The 18,435-nt window shown below is 44.2% G+C and overlaps 1 protein-coding gene across 4 annotated transcripts in view; it reads left to right on the forward strand.

The window, feature by feature from the left end:
* The first annotated feature begins 427 nt into the window (after positions 1-427).
* The window catches only part of LOC144253679 (trafficking kinesin-binding protein 1), a 115,870-nt gene continuing 97,862 nt past the window's right edge, over positions 428-18,435 (forward strand). For all 4 annotated transcript variants that reach the window (XM_077796277.1, XM_077796278.1, XM_077796279.1 and 1 more), the window contains exon 1: positions 428-698. The gene's annotated coding sequence lies outside the window, so the exon portion shown is untranslated. The remainder of the gene's footprint in view (positions 699-18,435) is intronic.

Below are 18,435 nucleotides of genomic sequence, written 5' to 3' on the forward strand. Positions count from 1 at the left end.
ATAATTCTTATAGTGATGTGTCAGTTTGTGTTCCTTGTAATGCTTGCTTACAGCTCTTCCCACAGGTTGTGGTTGCCAGGTGTCCCCGATGTCCTTATTTCAGGACATTCTAGCTGCAGTGCAGATTATTCATTTCCTAAAGCTGCTTCAAAATAGATGTCAACAAGTAAATGAAGCCATGTGCTTTGTATTTTGGTCTGCATTGAAGCCTGTTTAGTTGAATGGAACTTCACTGCAGTTCTTTTATTGAAACTGAAGAATGTAATAGGAAATGCCTTAAAGGAAACTTTTTTCAGAATTTGCAATCTGAACCTATATCATCTTAACTTTCTAAAGATTTTTTTTCTAGATATATTCATAGACTCTAAGTAACCATATCCTTATCTCTGATTGTTTCATAGATTCTCTGTAAGCCGCCCCTGCTGGTGTGCCAGACCTACCGGGGGCTGTCCTCCTGACTGCCCCAGACTCCGGCAGCGGGGCCCCCGATGGCAGTGGGCACCTCCCCCTGAAACCTGCCAAGCTGGACGCCACAGCTCCGCACGACGACACTTTGGCCAGCTCCGTGCCCCCTTTGGAGGCGTGCAACCATGCAGTCCTAGCCTGCAGCCCGGGCATCCCTGAAGAACACTATGTAAGCGAAGCTGTGGAAGATGCTCCCAGCGACAGAGCGTACCGGGATGCCTGCACCATTACCGGTATGGGGGCCCTTTCCCTGCCCGGGTTGGATGGAGAGAGGCAGACTTCAGTGAAGACTGGGGAAGGGATGCAGCCATGGGGGAATGTGGGGTGGAACCACCAAAATGCAAAAGTCTGAGCTTTGGGGCTGTGAGGTCTCCCATCCAGAACCTGCTTTGCCAGTGAACCATTCTGTGACTTGTGTCAGTCACTGACCTGCCTGAGATATAGATGACACCTTCTAGAACTGTCATGATGGTTAAAAATATTAACACTGAATCCTGGGCAGCGGGCATGGCCCATCATGGATGCTAGTGTAGTTTGTCCCCTTTCTTCTTTCCCTGAGACTGTTTCTTCAGACAGAGGTAGGTATAATAGTAGTGTCATCGTGGGATGTAGAAACGGAGAACCACATGCAGTATTTCCTCTACATGCAGTGACCATCCAGATCTGCACAGACATCCATTCTTCAGACGCTTGTGTCAGTCATGGCTTCCCAGTGTCCCAGGAACTGAATAATCACCTCCCGGTCCACTGGTAGTATCTACTGTTCACACACTTTGTACTGGAGCTCTTCCTCGTTTCTTTTCCCCAGGGGAACATTGAGACAAGCCCTTGAGCTAGTGCCAAGAGAGGGCTGGGAATGGAAGTGGTGTGGGATGGTGTATAGAACAGCAACGAGTAACAAAACTACAGTTAAACCTGTTGCATTCAGATAGAAGTTTGCTCTATTTTTCATTTTTGACTTCATTTTTTGCTTTTGTCCTGTTTGAAATAATGCCCTGGTACCACTTTAAAATATGTGCATTTGCTTCTAGTAGCTTCTCATTGTTCTGTATGACCAGTTAGGCTTTGAGGATCTCCTGGGTGTTAGGCAGGGACACAGGGGAGGACGCTGAGGAAGGGGCTATAGCAGCCTTAGAGGGGAGAGGCTGGGGAGGACCAGGTGGCTTCATGGAGGAGCCGATATCCCAGCTGCATCTTCATTTGTCTGAACACGTGAACTTACCCTTGGGATTCTAGCGGAGTCTGTACCAATAAAATCCAGGAAACAACTAGCCTGTTTAACCAGTTTCACTTTTTCTGAACGTGACAACAGAGAGCAAAGAAATGGCAGAATGCAACGCTGAAACCTCAAACCCCACAGGACATTGTAACTCAGGGTCCTTTGCTGGGATATCTGTAGCAAGCCGCATAGGAGAGCTGAGGAACAGCTCAGTGCTGTCACGTTCGGCAGTGACTCAGTAAACAGAAGCGAAAAACATGGGCACTGTTGGCATTTGAGGTGCTGGGTAGCCGGATGATGCGGAACCTGCTCAGGATAAAGTCTTACTAGATGGTCATTGAAAGGGAGACATAGACTGAAATAAAGCATTCTCTGAGAGACCTTGAGTTTCCCTAAGAATGTGTGTGTGTGGCCCCGAGGCTTTGCCCAGTGCAGTCCTGGGACACTGCCTGGTATCCAGCCTCTGGTACAGGCACTCCACCCCCAGTTCCCTGTGAGCTCCGAGATGAACAGACTTTTTGTTCTCTTTTGAATTTTAGGCAAAAATGAATGCTGGTCACAAAGCCCTGTTATCCCTGCTTCTCCCCTACCCACAACTTAGAGGTATCACATTTTGGGGTGCGTCATTTTTGTTTGGGGTGGTTTAACAAGATGAGCCGATAGTGTTCCCAGGCTGCTGGAGTTACGTAACACATTGTGTACCCAGGGCAGCTCACAATCTTAGGATTTGTCCCAACAAGCAAACTCAGAAAACTGCTGAGGAAGGCTCAGAAGAGCAGCCGTACCCAAGCTGGCCTCCCATGGAGGATCTCTTGTCTCTCTGAATTGCCTTTGGAGTTTCTTTCTGCACATGGCATTGGTTTTTCAGTTGGGGCAGCCTGTAAAGGCCCAGCCTGTGCCAGCACTCTGCTCGGGGAAGGTCATTCAGACAAACTCTTGTGGTAAGTGTTTTCTCCGGGTGTGTCTGCTGTTTGTTTTCTTTGTGGTATGGCCAGAAAGGAGAAAAGACCAGAGAAATTGTTTCTCTCTTGCTCTGTGGCTGTGTGGTACGGAGATTACAATGTTGAATGATTGATGGGCAGGGTGAGGGTGTTGGAAGCTGCATGTCTTTACTGCATCCCCTGGTCTGGGCTCAGAGACGGCCAGTGGCACCTGAAGGGCAAGAGCAGCAGGGCTAAGTTGGGACAAGGCTCTCTGGACTCTGACCCCCTTTCCCTTCACAGTTCTGTGGCAGCTGAGCAAGGTCGCTAAGGTCCCCTCTTGGCCTTTCCAATTCCGCCGTTTCTCTAATCTTGCATCTTCCTCCCGGTTTCTCAGAGCCTCTCCTGGGCCAGCAAGGAGTTTTTCACTTGTGAAGAACTGAGTTAGACAGTGTCTCCCTCGCTCTCTTCTACCTTTCCTCACTGTCTTTTCTTCTTGGCCCTGTGGTTCCAGCCCACACCCTGGTGATGGAGAGCTTGCTGATCATGTCTGCTTTGGTTTGTCATCCTTGCTTGGGGCTGACGTTTTTACTCATTTCCTCTAAGGTGATCGGAATCTGATGGTACGATGACCCATCTGGTTTCTGTCCTGTCTACACTCTGGTTTTGGCTGTCTGGGCCAGAAACCAGTGAATTCCTTAGAGAGGTGTTCTTCCTATCCATTCCAGACAGTCTTAGCTTCCAAACATATAAATCTTATTGATTAAGCCTAGAGTCATTTTGAACCTGCACGAGTCTTACTATTGCATTCCTGTTGAAGCAGCAGATGTTCAGGGCCAGCTTTTTACTGGGGTCCCTTCCAGAGAACTGCTCTTGCTCTCTGGCTGTAATCCTGAAAACTCAAAGACAATTGCTTAGGAAAGGGTGCTTATAGCAATTCTCCTACCCAGAAGTACTCTTCATCAAAGGGCCACTATTTAGGAATTTTTCTTTTCCTATCACTAATTTAAGTCATCAAACTTGATGTTTTATCCTCACAGAATATGCTCAAATAAAACATTTGGACTTGTACATATTATTAACTAAAGTAAGGCATTACCAGTTTCCACCCAGTATAATTTTTAAGAAATGTTTTCCATTGAAAAGTTGTAGTCTGAGTGATAACTTATGTGGCTATAAACAGAAAAGAGCGGACAGTAAAATCTCCTTTCGTTGAAGAGTAAGAAAATTAATTCAGAAACTAGGGAATTGCAAGTATTTTCCACATTTGTAATTCAGAAGTTTTGTTGTTGTTGTTTTTGTTTTTTTGCTCTCTCTCTCTCTGTGGGCCCTCCCCTGCTTAACAGTTGATCAGTTTTGCAAGTGGAATGAGGGAAGGAGTCCTGTGAGTTCTGTTATGGTGATTTCTAGACATAACATCTTTCCAAAAACACAAAACACTCACCTAGGCTTTTTAAATACGGCATATGTGACTTTTGAGGCCACTGGCTGGCTCCTTCCCTTGTGTTCCTCATCCTGGAGTGGGTAAATGTGTTAACTGTGGAAGGTTTTCTTGGGGGGGAGGGGAGGGCGGTACTAGGGATGAAACCCAGAGGTGCTCTATCTCCAAGCTACATTCCCAGCCCTTCTTAATTCTATTTTGAGACTGAGTCTCCCTAAGTTTCCCAGGCTGGCCTTGAACTTGCCATCTTCTTGCCTAAGCCTCCTAAGTAGCTTGGATTACAGGCCCGGCATCCCACAGGGTTTTTGATGTAAATTGTAAAATGTAGTTACAGTGTATTGGTAAGATTCTTGACATGTGATTGAGGCTATAGTTCTCAGGTGCGTGGTATATTTTTGTCTTCCTTCTAATTGGTTTAAGTTATGCACTAGAAACTAGTTTTTAATATATCTACTATGTCACAGAAGAGTATTACAGTCTTCACCCGCCTCCAGCCATTTTAGGAGACAAGTAAATAATAAATTATAATTGAAAAAAAAAAGTTACTTATTGACTTAGGAGCCAGTCTTGGGCCTTAGCCCCTGGTTCCAGTTCTTCCTGCCCAGCTAAGCCTGTAGGGCCTATGATTGAGAGTGACCGAGAGAGGACACTGGGTGCACTGTGGCCAGGATTGAGCAGTCCAAGGTGGAGACTGCAGGGCCTTTTATAACCTAACCCCAGAAGTCACAAAGTCACTCCTTCATATTTTCTTAGACTTATGGGCTAGTGGTGGTGGTTCAGTGTGGAAGATCACTACACAGAGCAGGTAAGGACCAGGGGGTGGGACGTATTGGGGGGTGGGTATCTTGGAGGCACAGTCACACAGTATTACAACCCTATGAAGTATATCTTACCATCGTCTCCTCTTACAAATGAGGAAATTCAAGGCACAGAGAACTTACATACGTGACCTGTTCAAAGTTGCACAGTTTAGTGGTGGAGCCAAGCTTAAAATCTAGGCAGTCTGTCTTAGGGACTAAAGTCCTCTTAATGACTCCCCATATTTTGTGAACTTTTTTGACTGTGATTCACAGTAAAACAAACAAACAAAAAACCCCCCAAAACCAGAAATCTCATTGTTTTATACTGCGAGTCCTCATATTCATACATAAGACCTCAAACAGAAGTTTCACAAAATAACCTTTGTCCTTATTACTTTCTATTCACTTGGATGTTTTCTGTCCTATTTCCTTCCAGGGGAGAAAGAAAGTAATTGTGATTCATCAAATTGCTTTTATATTCCCTTGCAGTTTGAAAGATTTTTGCACTGTTCTGTCTTGCCTCTGTAGAAACTTAAAAAAGTCCTGCTTCCCAGAGCTCACCCTAAGTTGCCTCAGCATGAAAAAGTGTGTCACAGAAAAAGCGCAGCAGTTTAAAGAGGCACCCTGGGGGTTTTCCACCCTGAGCAGGTTCATGTTCTGAGCATGCGAATGTATGCATGGTCCCTCTCCCTTTAAAAATTTTCTACGAATGAGAACATTAGTCACCATACCGTTGCTTTTTGTGCTCTGTACTGGAGACCTTTCCCTTTAGCACACATCCATCACATTCCTTTTGTGGTGACATATTGTTCATTGTTTCCAAGAGCCACAGTTCATTTAATGAATTCCCAATGATGGATCTGTGGATCGTTTCCAGTGTTTTGCCATTGTACACAGGGCTGGGGGATATCCATGTATCCGAGCCAACATGCGGTGAAACTGTGAGACTCCCTTGAGCAGGGACCTCAGTTTGGGTGAATATTGTCAGAAGTTGTAGTTTGTGTATTATTCAGATAACACCGGGAGAATGTGAGCCACATCATCTGCACCCCGGGTATTATCCAATGCTTTATCCTTTGCCTGTTCAGGTATAGAAAACAGTGGCACTTGGGGTCTCCATTTTTGTTCGTCTCTGTGTGTAGAATTTGAGCATCTTGTGGTATTTCCTAGAGTAAAAATTTTTGGTTTGTGGTGTTAAGGATTGAACTCAGGGCCTTGCTACATCCCTAGTCCTAGAGCAGTTTTTATTGTCTTTTGCACAACTTGAGATAGACACAACAAAACCCTTTATTTAAAAAAAAATTTTTTTTAGTTGTAGATGGACACAACACCTTTACTTTGTTTATTTACTTTTCTGTGGTGCTGAGGCTCAAACCCAGTGAGTCACATGGGCTAGGCGAGCGCTCTACCGCTGAGCTACAACCCCAGCCCTACAAATCACTTTCTAACTGTCTCCACTTTGAGCTCATGAAGTGGTTCCCTCTGTAATTCTAAACAAGATATTATTTATATATATTTTTTCTTTATCAGCTGTAGAGAGGGACTTATTATATAGTGCCTGCCTCACAAGATTGCTGTGAGCATTAAATGTAGTGCATGCAGAGTGCTTAGGCCATTAGCATACAGTAAGTGCTTAATTAATCAGCTTCTTTGTTCATACTGCTTTTTAATTTAGCTTGCCTGCCTACTGATCTACCTATTTATCTGTCTATCTGTCTCGCAATCATTTGTCCATCTGCCTACCAATTTGTCTGCCTATCCTTCCATCCATCTCTCTCTGGCCTGGAGGAAAACCCTGGATGTCTGTTTCTGGGTTAGTAGTGGGAGGAAGGGCAGCAGCTGCAGAGCTGTTTGAATTTTGCCCTGTGGTTGTCGCTGTTCACAGGCCCCTTTCCTCTCTGCTGCCTTTCTTGCTGGCTCGGAGTCTGGGCCCTAGGGTTTTCTCTTCTCTGTTCTGGGCCCCAGATTTATTCTGTTTCTTCTTCCATCAACATGCTTGCAACTGTCCTGAAGAAGTATGGTTCTCCTTACCCCAGGCTGACTCTTCTCTCACGTTTCCTTTCCTTGCTCCCAGGGAGTCCTTCTTTTTGTTCCATTCCTGCCCTCCCTGATCCCGGAGGCTGGCTCCTCTCTGTGCTTGTCCTGCTGGGAGTGACAGGGCTGGCCAGACTTGCAGTGGAATCTGCTGGGTGTGATGGGGCGTGGCCTGCAGGGGGTGCAGGCTGTGCAGGCCTCTGAAGTTACTGGGGAGGCAGAATATGTTTATCTAGCCATCAAATGGGAATAAGGGCTTATTGGGAAAAGCAAATGTTGTTTTTTTTTTTTTTTTTTTTGTGAAAATACTTCAAAGACTCTGAAGCTCTGTGTAAATGGAAGTATTCTACATCTCTGTCACTAGCCGTGTGTGGCCTTTGAGTGCCTGAGGTGCAGTTATTGTGACCGAAGAATTAATTTTAACATGTTATACAATGTAAATTAATTTGAATTTAAATAGGCACACGTGGCTAATGGCAATATATTGGAAAGCACAGCCCTGTGCATTTTTATAGTTTATTGAAAGGCACTGACTCTCAATTAAAATGTTTTCATAGATCTTTAAAGTGTGACCTCCACTTGAAAATCAAAAAATATCGTTGATTATAGACATGATTAGTCTTTCTGTATCATTCATAAAAAATGACTAAAGATTCTTTCTTTGTTATTCCATATTTATCTCAGAAGTTTTTGGATGAGCACTTGAGGTTCATGCTAGAACTATTCATTTCTTGCTTGAGTCTTCTTCCACTTATTAGATCATAAGTGTATGCTTGTTTCTCTTTTTGCTTTGGCTTCTAGGAAGCACAGTTACCTTAGGTGTTCATTGAGCAGTTATTCAGGTAAAGTCTTTCCTTTGCACTCTCCTGCCTCATTCTCTTTAATAAAGTATAGAGGTTGCTCTTATTTTATGTTTATTCTTGTGGTTCTGTTGAATCCTTATTGGACGTACATGGGGTGTAAAATGACTGAACACTGGTCCATTATACTTTCTCAAGGAATCATGAACTCTCTCCTTTGGGAACACACCTTACTCACATATCTTGGCCTGATCAGACCCCATCGATATTCCCCAGGGATAAGCAGTGTGACTTCCTGAGATTTTAGGCCTCAAGTGCATTGGCTTTGGGGCAGAGACGTCTGGATGTAATTCATGGTGGTAGCACTCCTGGTTTGTAACCTTGGGCAGCTCATCCAGTCTCTGACCCTGTTTCTCCATCTTTAAAAGGGGCGTAAGAAAACTATCGCTGATTCAGATGATACCTGTTAAGAGCCTAGTGCTGTGGTGCATGACAGTGTTCAAGGAACATTAGCAACTGTTTTTGCTTCTATCTAAACTTAAATGCCAATTTCTCCAAAGCTGCTTCTAACCACCCCAGTTCACATTGAAATTTTCTGGTACAGTACTTGCTTGCCAATCTCCTATGGCACTTCCCTGCCTATTGGACTTGGATTTTGAGTTCTGAAAGAGAGGGAGTGTGCTTTGGGTCACCTTCTGGGCCTACAGAGTGCCTTATAATAAATGTACCAGGGATCACCACATTTTTTTGTTATTTCAGTCTTTAAGTTTTCCAGACATCTATCTTGCAAAACAGAGCAAACAATTCTGGGGATTGTTCTGGGAAGGGCTGCAAGGTATTTATCACTTGTGAATTGCAGCAGCATTAGCAGCTGTGGCAACACCAGGGTCCCCTGGGTACACTATTTCCAGAGGAATCTCTGGGATAACCTTCATTTTTAGTTTTCTTTTCCTCCTTTCTTTCCCTGTTTCTCTCCCCCTCCCCAAACCATGTCTCCTTTCCTCCCACCTGTTTCTGCCCCCTCTTCCTCCTCCCCACATTCCCTCTCCTCCTCTTCCTTCTTCCTCTCCTCACTCCATCTCTCCTGTGCCCTTTTCTTCATCTGCTTTCTCCTCTCCCTCTTCACTAGAGAAACAATTTCTTCTTTCCATTTTAAAATAGTGCAGCTAATAGGTGGATCTAGGTTGGCTATGGCTTTAGAAGCTTTGCAACATTCAGGAGAACTGAGATATAGGCGAAAGGTCACAGGCCAACCTGGGTTCATGTCCTTTGATGCTTTCCCAACATGTGACCAGGCTGGCCTGTTATAAACGTGCCCTTTCCCCATTGCATCTGAGTAACAAGTACCCTTCTACCCTCTTTCATAATATGGGTTCTGTGATAATAAAGGCATATATCATGATGCACATTTGGGATGGTCTGGGGTTTGGCCAGAAGCAGGAAGCTAGTACAGGTGTTACCTAGTGGTTGATCAATGTACCATAGGTTTTTTTTTAATTATTAGAGTTAAATGAGCAAGAAGAGAAGAACTTTGGCCAGGTGTGGTGGTGTACACCTGTAATCCCAGCGGTGTGGAAGGCTGAGGCAGGAGGATCATGAGTTCAAAGCCAGCCTCAGCAAAAAGCAAGGTGCTAAGCAACTCAGTGAGACCCTGTCTCTAAATAAAATACAAAAAGGACTGGGGATGTAGCTCAGTGTTTGAGTGTCCCTGAGTTCAATCCCCGTATGAGAGAGAGAGAGAGAGAGAGAGAGAGAGAGAGAGAGAGAGAGAGAGAGAGAGATGAACTTTGAATAAAATGAAGTAGGAAGGCTGAAAGCTCTGGGCTCTGTAGGAGATGACCACTGGGGGACGGAATAGGTACCTACTTGCTCAAACATTGCAAGAACTTATTTCTCCGTCTTGTCCTCATGATGTTGGGGATCCAACCAAGGATCTTGCACATGCTAGGCAGCTGCTCTACCACTGAGCTACACCCCTGCTCAAAGTTTTGCTTCCTAATGATTGGAAAGACAGGCCAAGCCTATGGGCAGGGTCCTCTTCCTGAAGCAGCCCTTCCCTCCAGCCTCCAGCTATGCAGAAAGGGCAAGCCGTCCTGAGGGATCCTGACATTCTATCTCTTTACCTGGGAGGAATTTGGTTTTTACTCAGCTCCCCACGGTAGTTGTCAGCTTTTCAGAGAAACACATAATTATACTCTTATCAGCATTGAAAAGTCCTTTGAACAGATCATTCAGATTGCTATACCTATAGGTTCCAATTCCAGTGCTCAATGCTATTTTAATTGCTATTTCTCTGTGTGTGTGTGTGTGTGTTGTGTATGTGCGCACCCTGTAGGTATGTGACGTAAATAGAAAAGGGAAGGAGCGAACCTGAATTGTGAAAGGACCTAAAAATTTGCAGGTGCCCATTCTCCTTTGCTTTGCTTTTTGATTTGAATTCTGACTGCCCTCGACAAGGGAGAATGAGAGGTCTGTCCAGGTGAGGCTGCAGCACCACCTAGTGGTGTAAGGATGCACTAACAATATGAATTGGGAGCCTGAAGGCCAAGGCCAGATTCCTGCAAGTCCCTGGGTTTTCAGCTTTTGAAAGAGATTGCAGGAAAAGGGAATTACTTGTCAGGGTAGTCTGACAAGACAAGCAGCTTTTGTTATGTAGAACATAAGAAATCCTTCCTCTCAGCCTCTCTTCTGCACTCTACTGTGCCTATCAGCTCTGTTTGCTGGAGCTAATTCCAAAGTAGTTCCTGTAAGGCAGTGTTATTAAAGCAAAGTGTGACCATTTCTTTCTTGCTTAGTCTACATGTAAGGAGAGAACTTTATTCTTCTAGCTATCAGACATGTTATGCTTTACATGTCTTTGAATGAGGCATTGCTGTAGAAATGCCAAGAGCAACTCTGAAATCTCAGTGCCTGTCTCAACATTTATTTCTTACTGACAGTCACAGGTGACCTTAGGATTGACTGGGCTTCATCTGGGGTTTGCTTCTTTTTATCTGTCATTTGAGATTTGGCCTAAAGGGGCAGCAGAAGATAGGAACTCAAGAGGGCGCACCCAATCACACAGGACATTGGGAGCCGCTGGTTGGACGTGGAATAAGTCATGTCCATTTACATTCCATTGGCTCAGAGTCACAGGGTTATGAAATGGTTGTGCACAGTGAACTCAGAGGGGGAGTAAAGGAGGAATTGTGAACCAGATGAACCTGGATTCGAGAAGATTCTGAGGTCACAGGCACTCAGATGGCTGAGCTGTGCTGGTGGTTTTCAGGAAAGGCCTCCAGGTGTCAGTCACCTCTCAGCCCTGCTGGGCTGGAAGACTTGGGGTGAGGCTGGTCAGGGAGGGACATGGCTCTTTTGGCCTGGAGCATGGCTTGGCAAACTTCTGTGAAGGGCCGGAGAGGACATACTTTAGCTTTGCAAGTCAGGTGTCTCCTTTATTGTAGGAGGGACAGGTGAGACTGTGTTTCATTAAAACTTTTATTTATAAAAAAGGGCAGGGGACTGGATTTCCCTGTGGGCCATTGCTTGTAGACTCCTGGCCTACACTTTCAAGGACATATTTATAACAGGACACCAACTTAACAATAAGAGGGAAATACTCCTTTTTTTTACTTAGGAAGCCAAAATAAAATTCCCAGGGCAGTTGGTGAGTCCAGTAATCCCTACCCACTCAGCCCTGTTAAGCTGGGAACAGTCATTTCATGTTATTGAAAGCTACGCAACCAGAGATCATTGTTTGTAAACATGAAATCTCATTTGCTTACCCATCTTCAGCAGCGGTGTCTGTAAAAGTTGTCAGAAGCTCCTTGGGCTTTCCATACATGGTATGTAGAAGGTAACTTAACCCTTTTGCCGGATTCCAGTTTATCTTTTGTGAGCAGTGTTTCTGCTTCCCAGAGGTGTGCTGATGTTCTTAAGGGTAGTAGGTGTGCTCAGCTGTCATTCCTTCACATTCTTTCTGGTTGAATCTTTTTTTTGTTTGTTTTTTTTTTGGTACCAGGGTTGAAACCCAGGGCCTCACACATGCTAGGCAAGCAGTCTACTACTGAGCCATACCCAACCTTTTTTTCTTTCTGGAACTGCCTTCATAGAGATATCATTTGTATTCCATAAAATTCATCCATATAAATATTACAATTCCATAGTTTTTAGTAGGCCCACCTGGTTGTGCAATCATAACCTCAATCAATTGAGAACATTTTCATCACTGCCAAAAGAAACCCCACACACCTTTGCTGTTGTCTCCTGATCGTTCCCCTCTCCTCCAGTGTGGCTGCACTTTTAATGTTTTCAGAACCCTCTTGGTTTCTGCTGCTACTGTCTTGACCCCAGCAGGCTCACTCCTAGCCTGGGAGAGCAGAGTGGGGTCCTCCCTCAGTGGTTATTCATACCCTTCAAGTGTGCACTTCTTAGACACTTGGATTGCACCTGACGCTCATGCACAGTGACCGAATCACCTGATGAGGTACTTTACTACTTTTCTCTTATTACAAGTTTGTATTTCCTTATTTGTATTTTGCTTTAGAGTAGCTTGTCCTCTGTCACTTTTGACAAGCCAAATTTATGTTCCTGTTGATTTGAAACCTAGTTCAGGTAGCCTGGCCTCGTTTTACTGTCAGGTTTAACTTGTTTGGTTTATTTATTTTGTCTAACTGCCTATCCTAAGGCTGGAGAAAGACCTTTTTTTGGATAACTTTGAAATCTTTTAATATCCAGATGATCTCATTTGAGGCTTTGGAAAAGTAACTATTGTTCATTTATAAATAAAGTTTCCTTTCCAGGAAATGATTTAGGTTAACAATTAAACAGATGAACATATTGAATGGTGGGGCCAGAGTTGGCATTGTGGATTCACAAAGTATTGCTCTATTAATAAAATAAAGTTTTCCTGATTTGGAATTTAAATTTTTTTTTTTTTTTTAATGTCAGAGTTTACCCCTTGATGCTAGCTGGCCTTCCTTGTCTACTACTAAGAGGACACTTTGGGAAGGAGAGGACTGTGGGGGATTTGGGTCCTGAACTCCGACAGCTGCTCAGGCTGTCTCAGAAGCGTGGAGAGTCTGATCACAAATATTGGGCATGAATGCTTAGGGATGATAAAACCCAAGTGTAAGTGTAAAAGTTAATTACTTGAAAATAGGAAATGACCTGAACCCCAGATTAGAGCAGCAGAACCCAAGAGATGGGAGGGAGATTGGTAAGATGGAGGCCAAGTGAGATATCCTGTTTTTGCTGTGGAGAGTTAGAGAATGAGAGTTCCCAGTCATTTAAAGGGAGCTATATCAGTAAGGATTAACATTTGCTGCATAGAACCGTGACTTCACCCGATAATCTTTATTTTTCTTTCATATAAATGAAGTTCAGAGAAAGGCAATGCTGATGTGACCCTACGGTCCTCAGGGGCCAAGGATTTTCCTTTCTTTTGGTTTCACCATTCTAATTATGGTTTCCATCCTTAAAGTCACCTCATGTCTAAGAAGGCTGCTGAAACTCCAGCTGTCATGACTAAGCTTCCCAAGGCTTAGAAGTTTACATACCACTTCTTCTATTCATTGGCCAGAACCTAGCCTCATGGTCATATTTTGCTGCAGGGGTGGGTGGCTAACACTGGTAGTCTTTCCATGGGGCTCAGGTATTTGATACTAAGAAGGGTACGGGAAGCCAGTAGTAAGTAGTGCCTACTCTGCCTCCCTGACCACAATTAACAGTACAATGTAAACCTTGGGACATTAGTGTGCCCTCATCTTTCACATCATGACCCTCATGAGAAAATAATAGTGCTTGCAAAGCCTGAAGGTAAACTGTGTAGGTAGTTCATAGCTGGAGGCGACCCTGGGGGCTGCCCAGTGTCCTCTAATCCCAGCACTGTTTAGAAGAAGAGCTCCATGTTAAATCACTAGAAGAGAAAGGAATCTGGTAGCATAGCCTACAGAGCAAAAGGCAGCCATGTAATAAGACCTCCAGAAGTCGAGCCACTGACAAGATCAGTCATACCCCACATGATGGTGGTGCCCTGGCTTGGGACAGAGTCAGAATGGGTCAAAAAGGGAAGCGTTAGCTATGCGCTGTGTTTAAGGGGCTTTCAAAGTACTTGAGAGATTGGAAGTTGGGAGTGAGAGAAAGAAGAATAACGAGGAGTTACTAGGAGCTCAAGGGTCTCCTAGGGCCAAGAGCAGGCAGCATGGGTAGTAGTTAGGGCTGTGGCCTCTGGTCCAGACTCTTAGAAAACCAGGGTCCACTACCTGCTAGCTGTATGATGTGGCTCCAGTTGTTCTACCTCTCAGTGTTGTAATGCATCCATTGTATAATGGGGGACAGTAAGAATTCTGACTCTTAGAGATGCTGGGAGGATTAGAATTGTTAATGTATGTAAATTCTCACGTGCTTATGCTAAGACTCCATCGTTATTTTAAAAGTTCAGCCGAATCCCTATGGAACTCCTTTAAACTCAATAAAATCCAGATGATTCAAAGATACAATGGATCTAAAAATTAACATAATAGTTCCAAAAGAAAATACCACTGGACATTTTAATAATCCTGACATGGGAGGGCCATCCTAAGGACAGCATGAACTGTAAGCATGGTACAACTATGAAGAAAGTGATCCATCAGCTTGAGTGTAGGCCCAGTGGCACATACCTGCAATCCCAGCAATTTGGGAGGCTGAGTCAGGTAGACTGCCAGTTCAAGGCCAGCCTGTGCAACTTAGGGAGACCCTGTCTCCAAAGAAGAGAAAAAAGTATATTGCTGGGAGTGTAGCTCAGGAATAAAGTGCTCCTGGGTTCAATCCCCAGCACCGCCAAATAAATAAATAAACAAAACAAACAAACAAACTTCGTACAGAGATTCTTACTGAAATATGATATGTTTGTTCTTGGAAAAACTTGCATATTCTGCAAAACTAGACACTGAAATTAACAGGAATTAACAACTTTGTAACCAGGCAGGTTGCTCCACCAGTGGCTGAAGCCACACAAACATGGAGAGGCTGAGGCCTGCAGAGGGCAGGCAAGACAGTTGCCAAGCTGGGAAAAACAACTGCAAAGCATTTGATAGAAGAAGCCCCTCTGTACATCAGTGATAAAGAGTGAAGGACTCCAGGGATAAGAAAAGAAAAAGGACTCGTGTTGGCAACTTGTAGAAGAGCTCTGATGGCCAGTGTGTTTGTACAGGACTCTTGAATATTATTAAGAGAGAAATAGATATAATGTAAATAAGAAAGTACAGATTTGTTATTCATAAAAATAGAACTAGGGGGCTGAGGTTGTGGCTCAGCGGTAGAGCGCTTGCCTACGATGGGTGAGGCCCTGGGTTGGATGCGCAGCACCACATAAAAATAAATAAATAAATTAAAGATATTTTAAAAAATAAATAAAGCTAGACAAGGAATAAAAGCAAAATACAAGTGTTTGCCAATCAGATTTGTAGAACTTAAAAACTAGGTACAGTGAGAATATGAGGACACAGAAAATCTCACGTGCTGTGTGTAGGTGTGAATCCATGTGCCTGTCTAGAAGTCAGCCTGGTACGAACACAAATCTCACCCCACAATTTCAGTTCTAGAATTTCTCCTAAGGAAGTAAGTGGGTCTACACAAAGGGATCTGGTAAAGAAGGATGCTCCTTCCAATGCTCCTCACTGGCCCAAGAGACTTTTCCAAGGAATATAGAGGGGGAAGCAGTCAAGTGAAGGCAGTAGAAGACAGATTTTCAAAGTGACTTTGGAACCAGTGACAGCATCTAAATGTTTTCAGACCTTTTTTCTTTCCTCTTCCTCCTCCTAAATCTGTGGCAAGCTTACCTGGGAAGTTCTTTCGGGAAGTCCCATCCCCCTATCTGTGAATTCGTAGAGGTGCCAGGCAGAAAGTGGATTGGCAGCAGCCTCTTGACTTTTTTTGTTCGTCTCAAAATATTTTTAATTTTTAAATAAGTTTTAGAACTATTGTACAAACTATAACACAACTCAGATTTCCCAGTGCTCACATTTTATCCCATTACTTTATCACTTTTCAATTTTCCTCCCACTCTGCCTCAACCCTTTGGGAGTAAGTTGCAGATACCCTGACCACCATCTGTACATGCTTAGTGGGTGTTCTGTAACAAGGACGTGCCCTGAAATAACTGCAGTGTTAACAACTGAAATTAGGAAATGAATTCTGACAGTGCTGTGATCTAACCCAGACTCCTTATTCAGATTTTGTTCACTGTCTCATGTATGTCCTTTAAAAGCAGAGTTTCTCAGCCATGGCACTGGTAACATTTTAAATCTGAAAATCTTTGTTGTGGGGCTGTCCTGTTCATTGTAGAAAGTTTGGGAGTCTCCCTGGCCTCCACTATTGGATTCCTGTAGCACCCCTCCCAGTTATGGGAGCCAAAAAATGTCTCTGGACAGTGTCACATGTCCCTAAGAAAAAATTTGAATAATCATGTTAGAGGCAGGGGAAAAAATAGCAAAACAAATTATTTCCTGGTTCAGGGTCACAAGTTGTATTTTGTTGACCTGGCTCAGCCCCTTGCCCGTGAAAGGTAGGATGTGAGCTCTGTCTTCACAGACAGGCCCTTTGAGGCCTAGGGAGGAGTGAAGGAGTAGAACTCAGAAGCTAAGTCTTGTCTTTATGCATTTTGGTGGAAGCCTCAGGTCTCCCAAATGTTCAGTGATAGACCTCACTGCTTGCCCAGTGTTTGAGAGGACAGGTTTCCCCAGTGCAAAGCACAGAGGTGCTGGTGAAGAACAGGTTCTTGCTCATTCCATTCTGCTGCATTTACTCCGTTGCTCTGATCCCCAATCAAATGGTCATTGGTCACCCAGTCCGGATGGTGATTGGAGGAAAATGCCAGGCATTGAGAAAGAAGATAACGTTGGAGCCAGCTTTGGCCCAGGTTTTCTAGGAAGGTGGCCCTGAAGAAGTTACTCTGTCTGGGATCTGAGGGCACAGGCGTGATTGGCAGGTAAGGGCAAATGTGCCAGGTAGAAGGCTGAGTGTGAGTAGAGGTACAACCGCTAAAGGAGCTCAGCCTGTGGTAGGACGGGAAGAAGAGCAGGGGTGGAGGCATGGAGCCTAGACCTGGGGCGGGAGGGCATACCTGCATGTCTTTGCAACGTGGGCTGAGGGAATGCGGGACTGGAGAGGTGTGCTCTGGCCAGGTTGATGTTATTCTGGGTCTGTTGTGGATGGGAGCAGGGGGTGCAGCTTGCATCTCCTTTGGAAATAGCAACAGCGGGAGGGCAGCCCAGTGCAAATCTTTGAAGGTGATAGAACCAAAATTTGGGGGATACTTCCTTCTTTTTTTTTTTCTTAATTCTCTTCCTCATAAAGGGGGAAAGTGAACAGAGGGCAATAAATCTAGAAGTCAAGAAACTGACCCCCTGCCTCTCTGTCACTATCAATTGAAAGAAAAATACCAACAATTTTATTTTGAATACTCTATCTGGGGCTGTGTTGGGAGACAGTCAGACTGCACAGTTTATTGATAAAACCAGCTCACAAAACAAAGTGATTATTGTGTTTATGAGGGCTTGGCTTCAGGAACATTATCATTGCTAATCCGGTGGTGTCACTCTTAGGTTACTTTATATGGCAGCCCAACCAAAAAGTAAATAAATGTCATCAGGCCACCTTGCAATATTTTCTTTTTTAAAGAGGTTTTCAAAGACACTCCCTGACTCTGTCCTCTTTTTCAGGAGACTTGACCCAAGTGGTCCTGGCTTTCCCAGTACCTTCCTGTACCAGGTGTGTCCTCGGTGGTTACCAATGAGTCCCCACTCCACAGTGGGCTGGATGCCAAGGAATTCTGGGAATCTGAGGGCACCCTGACCCCTTCTCTCAGTTCTTCCTTGAAGAACACAATATTTGTTTGAATGAGTGAGCACCAGTGTATTTAATTTTTATACGATCAATTATAGCATCTTACAGTCTCAGTTTTAAGGAAGCATTGTAGGCCATCCTAATGCTCCCCAAAGCTACTCCTGTCTCTGCATAATTTGAAAAAAAAAATCTGTTAGAGAAATATGATCGAGTTTTTACAAGCATACTTAAAACCTTGGCACAGAACAAATTTTTGTAGATTAATATAATTGTCTGGCTTCTGTATAAAAACCTACTTCAAAAACTACAGCTTGTGTATAATTTTTACATGATTGTAGTCCATGTAGGAAGTCCCCTCCCACTTTTAATTTTGTATCACAAGCATCTTTCTCTTTAGCTGTGTTGTCTTTATAATACTACCCAGGTAGGTCATCAGCTGGTCCTGTATATGCGTCTTCAAATATTTCAACCAGTTCTCCCACCCATTGCTCTTTGGCCTGAGCTGCCCTCCTCTCTGGCCTGGCTTGTGGTGGGAGCCTCGTCACCAACTCCCAGCTCTTAGCCCCTTCAGTCTGTCCACCTCGCAAGCCACCAGAGTCATTTTTTAATCCTTGAATCAGGCCATGGCATGCCCAAGGAGCAGCTTCCTGTAGCCCAGACTCCCTGCCCAGGCCTAGAAGTTCCTGGAGAATGGGGCTCCTTGTCCTGCACCTTCCTCCTGTTTTGGCCCCTGCCACAGGGGCTGCCACAGGCCTTCCTTTGTTTTTACTATTCCCTCTGTCTGGAACCCTGTTTCCCCAGGTCTTCATTCCAGGTTCTGCCCGAATGGCCCCTCCCAAGAATTGAACAAGTAATTGATATTATTTATATATTCTGTCATGTGGTTGTGATTTGCTTAAATACCACCCTTTTGTTAAACAGGAAGGTCGTATTTGGCAATGCAATGAAC

This window comes from Urocitellus parryii, chromosome 3 (genome assembly GCF_045843805.1).
Source record: "Urocitellus parryii isolate mUroPar1 chromosome 3, mUroPar1.hap1, whole genome shotgun sequence".
NCBI lineage: Eukaryota > Metazoa > Chordata > Mammalia > Rodentia > Sciuridae > Urocitellus > Urocitellus parryii.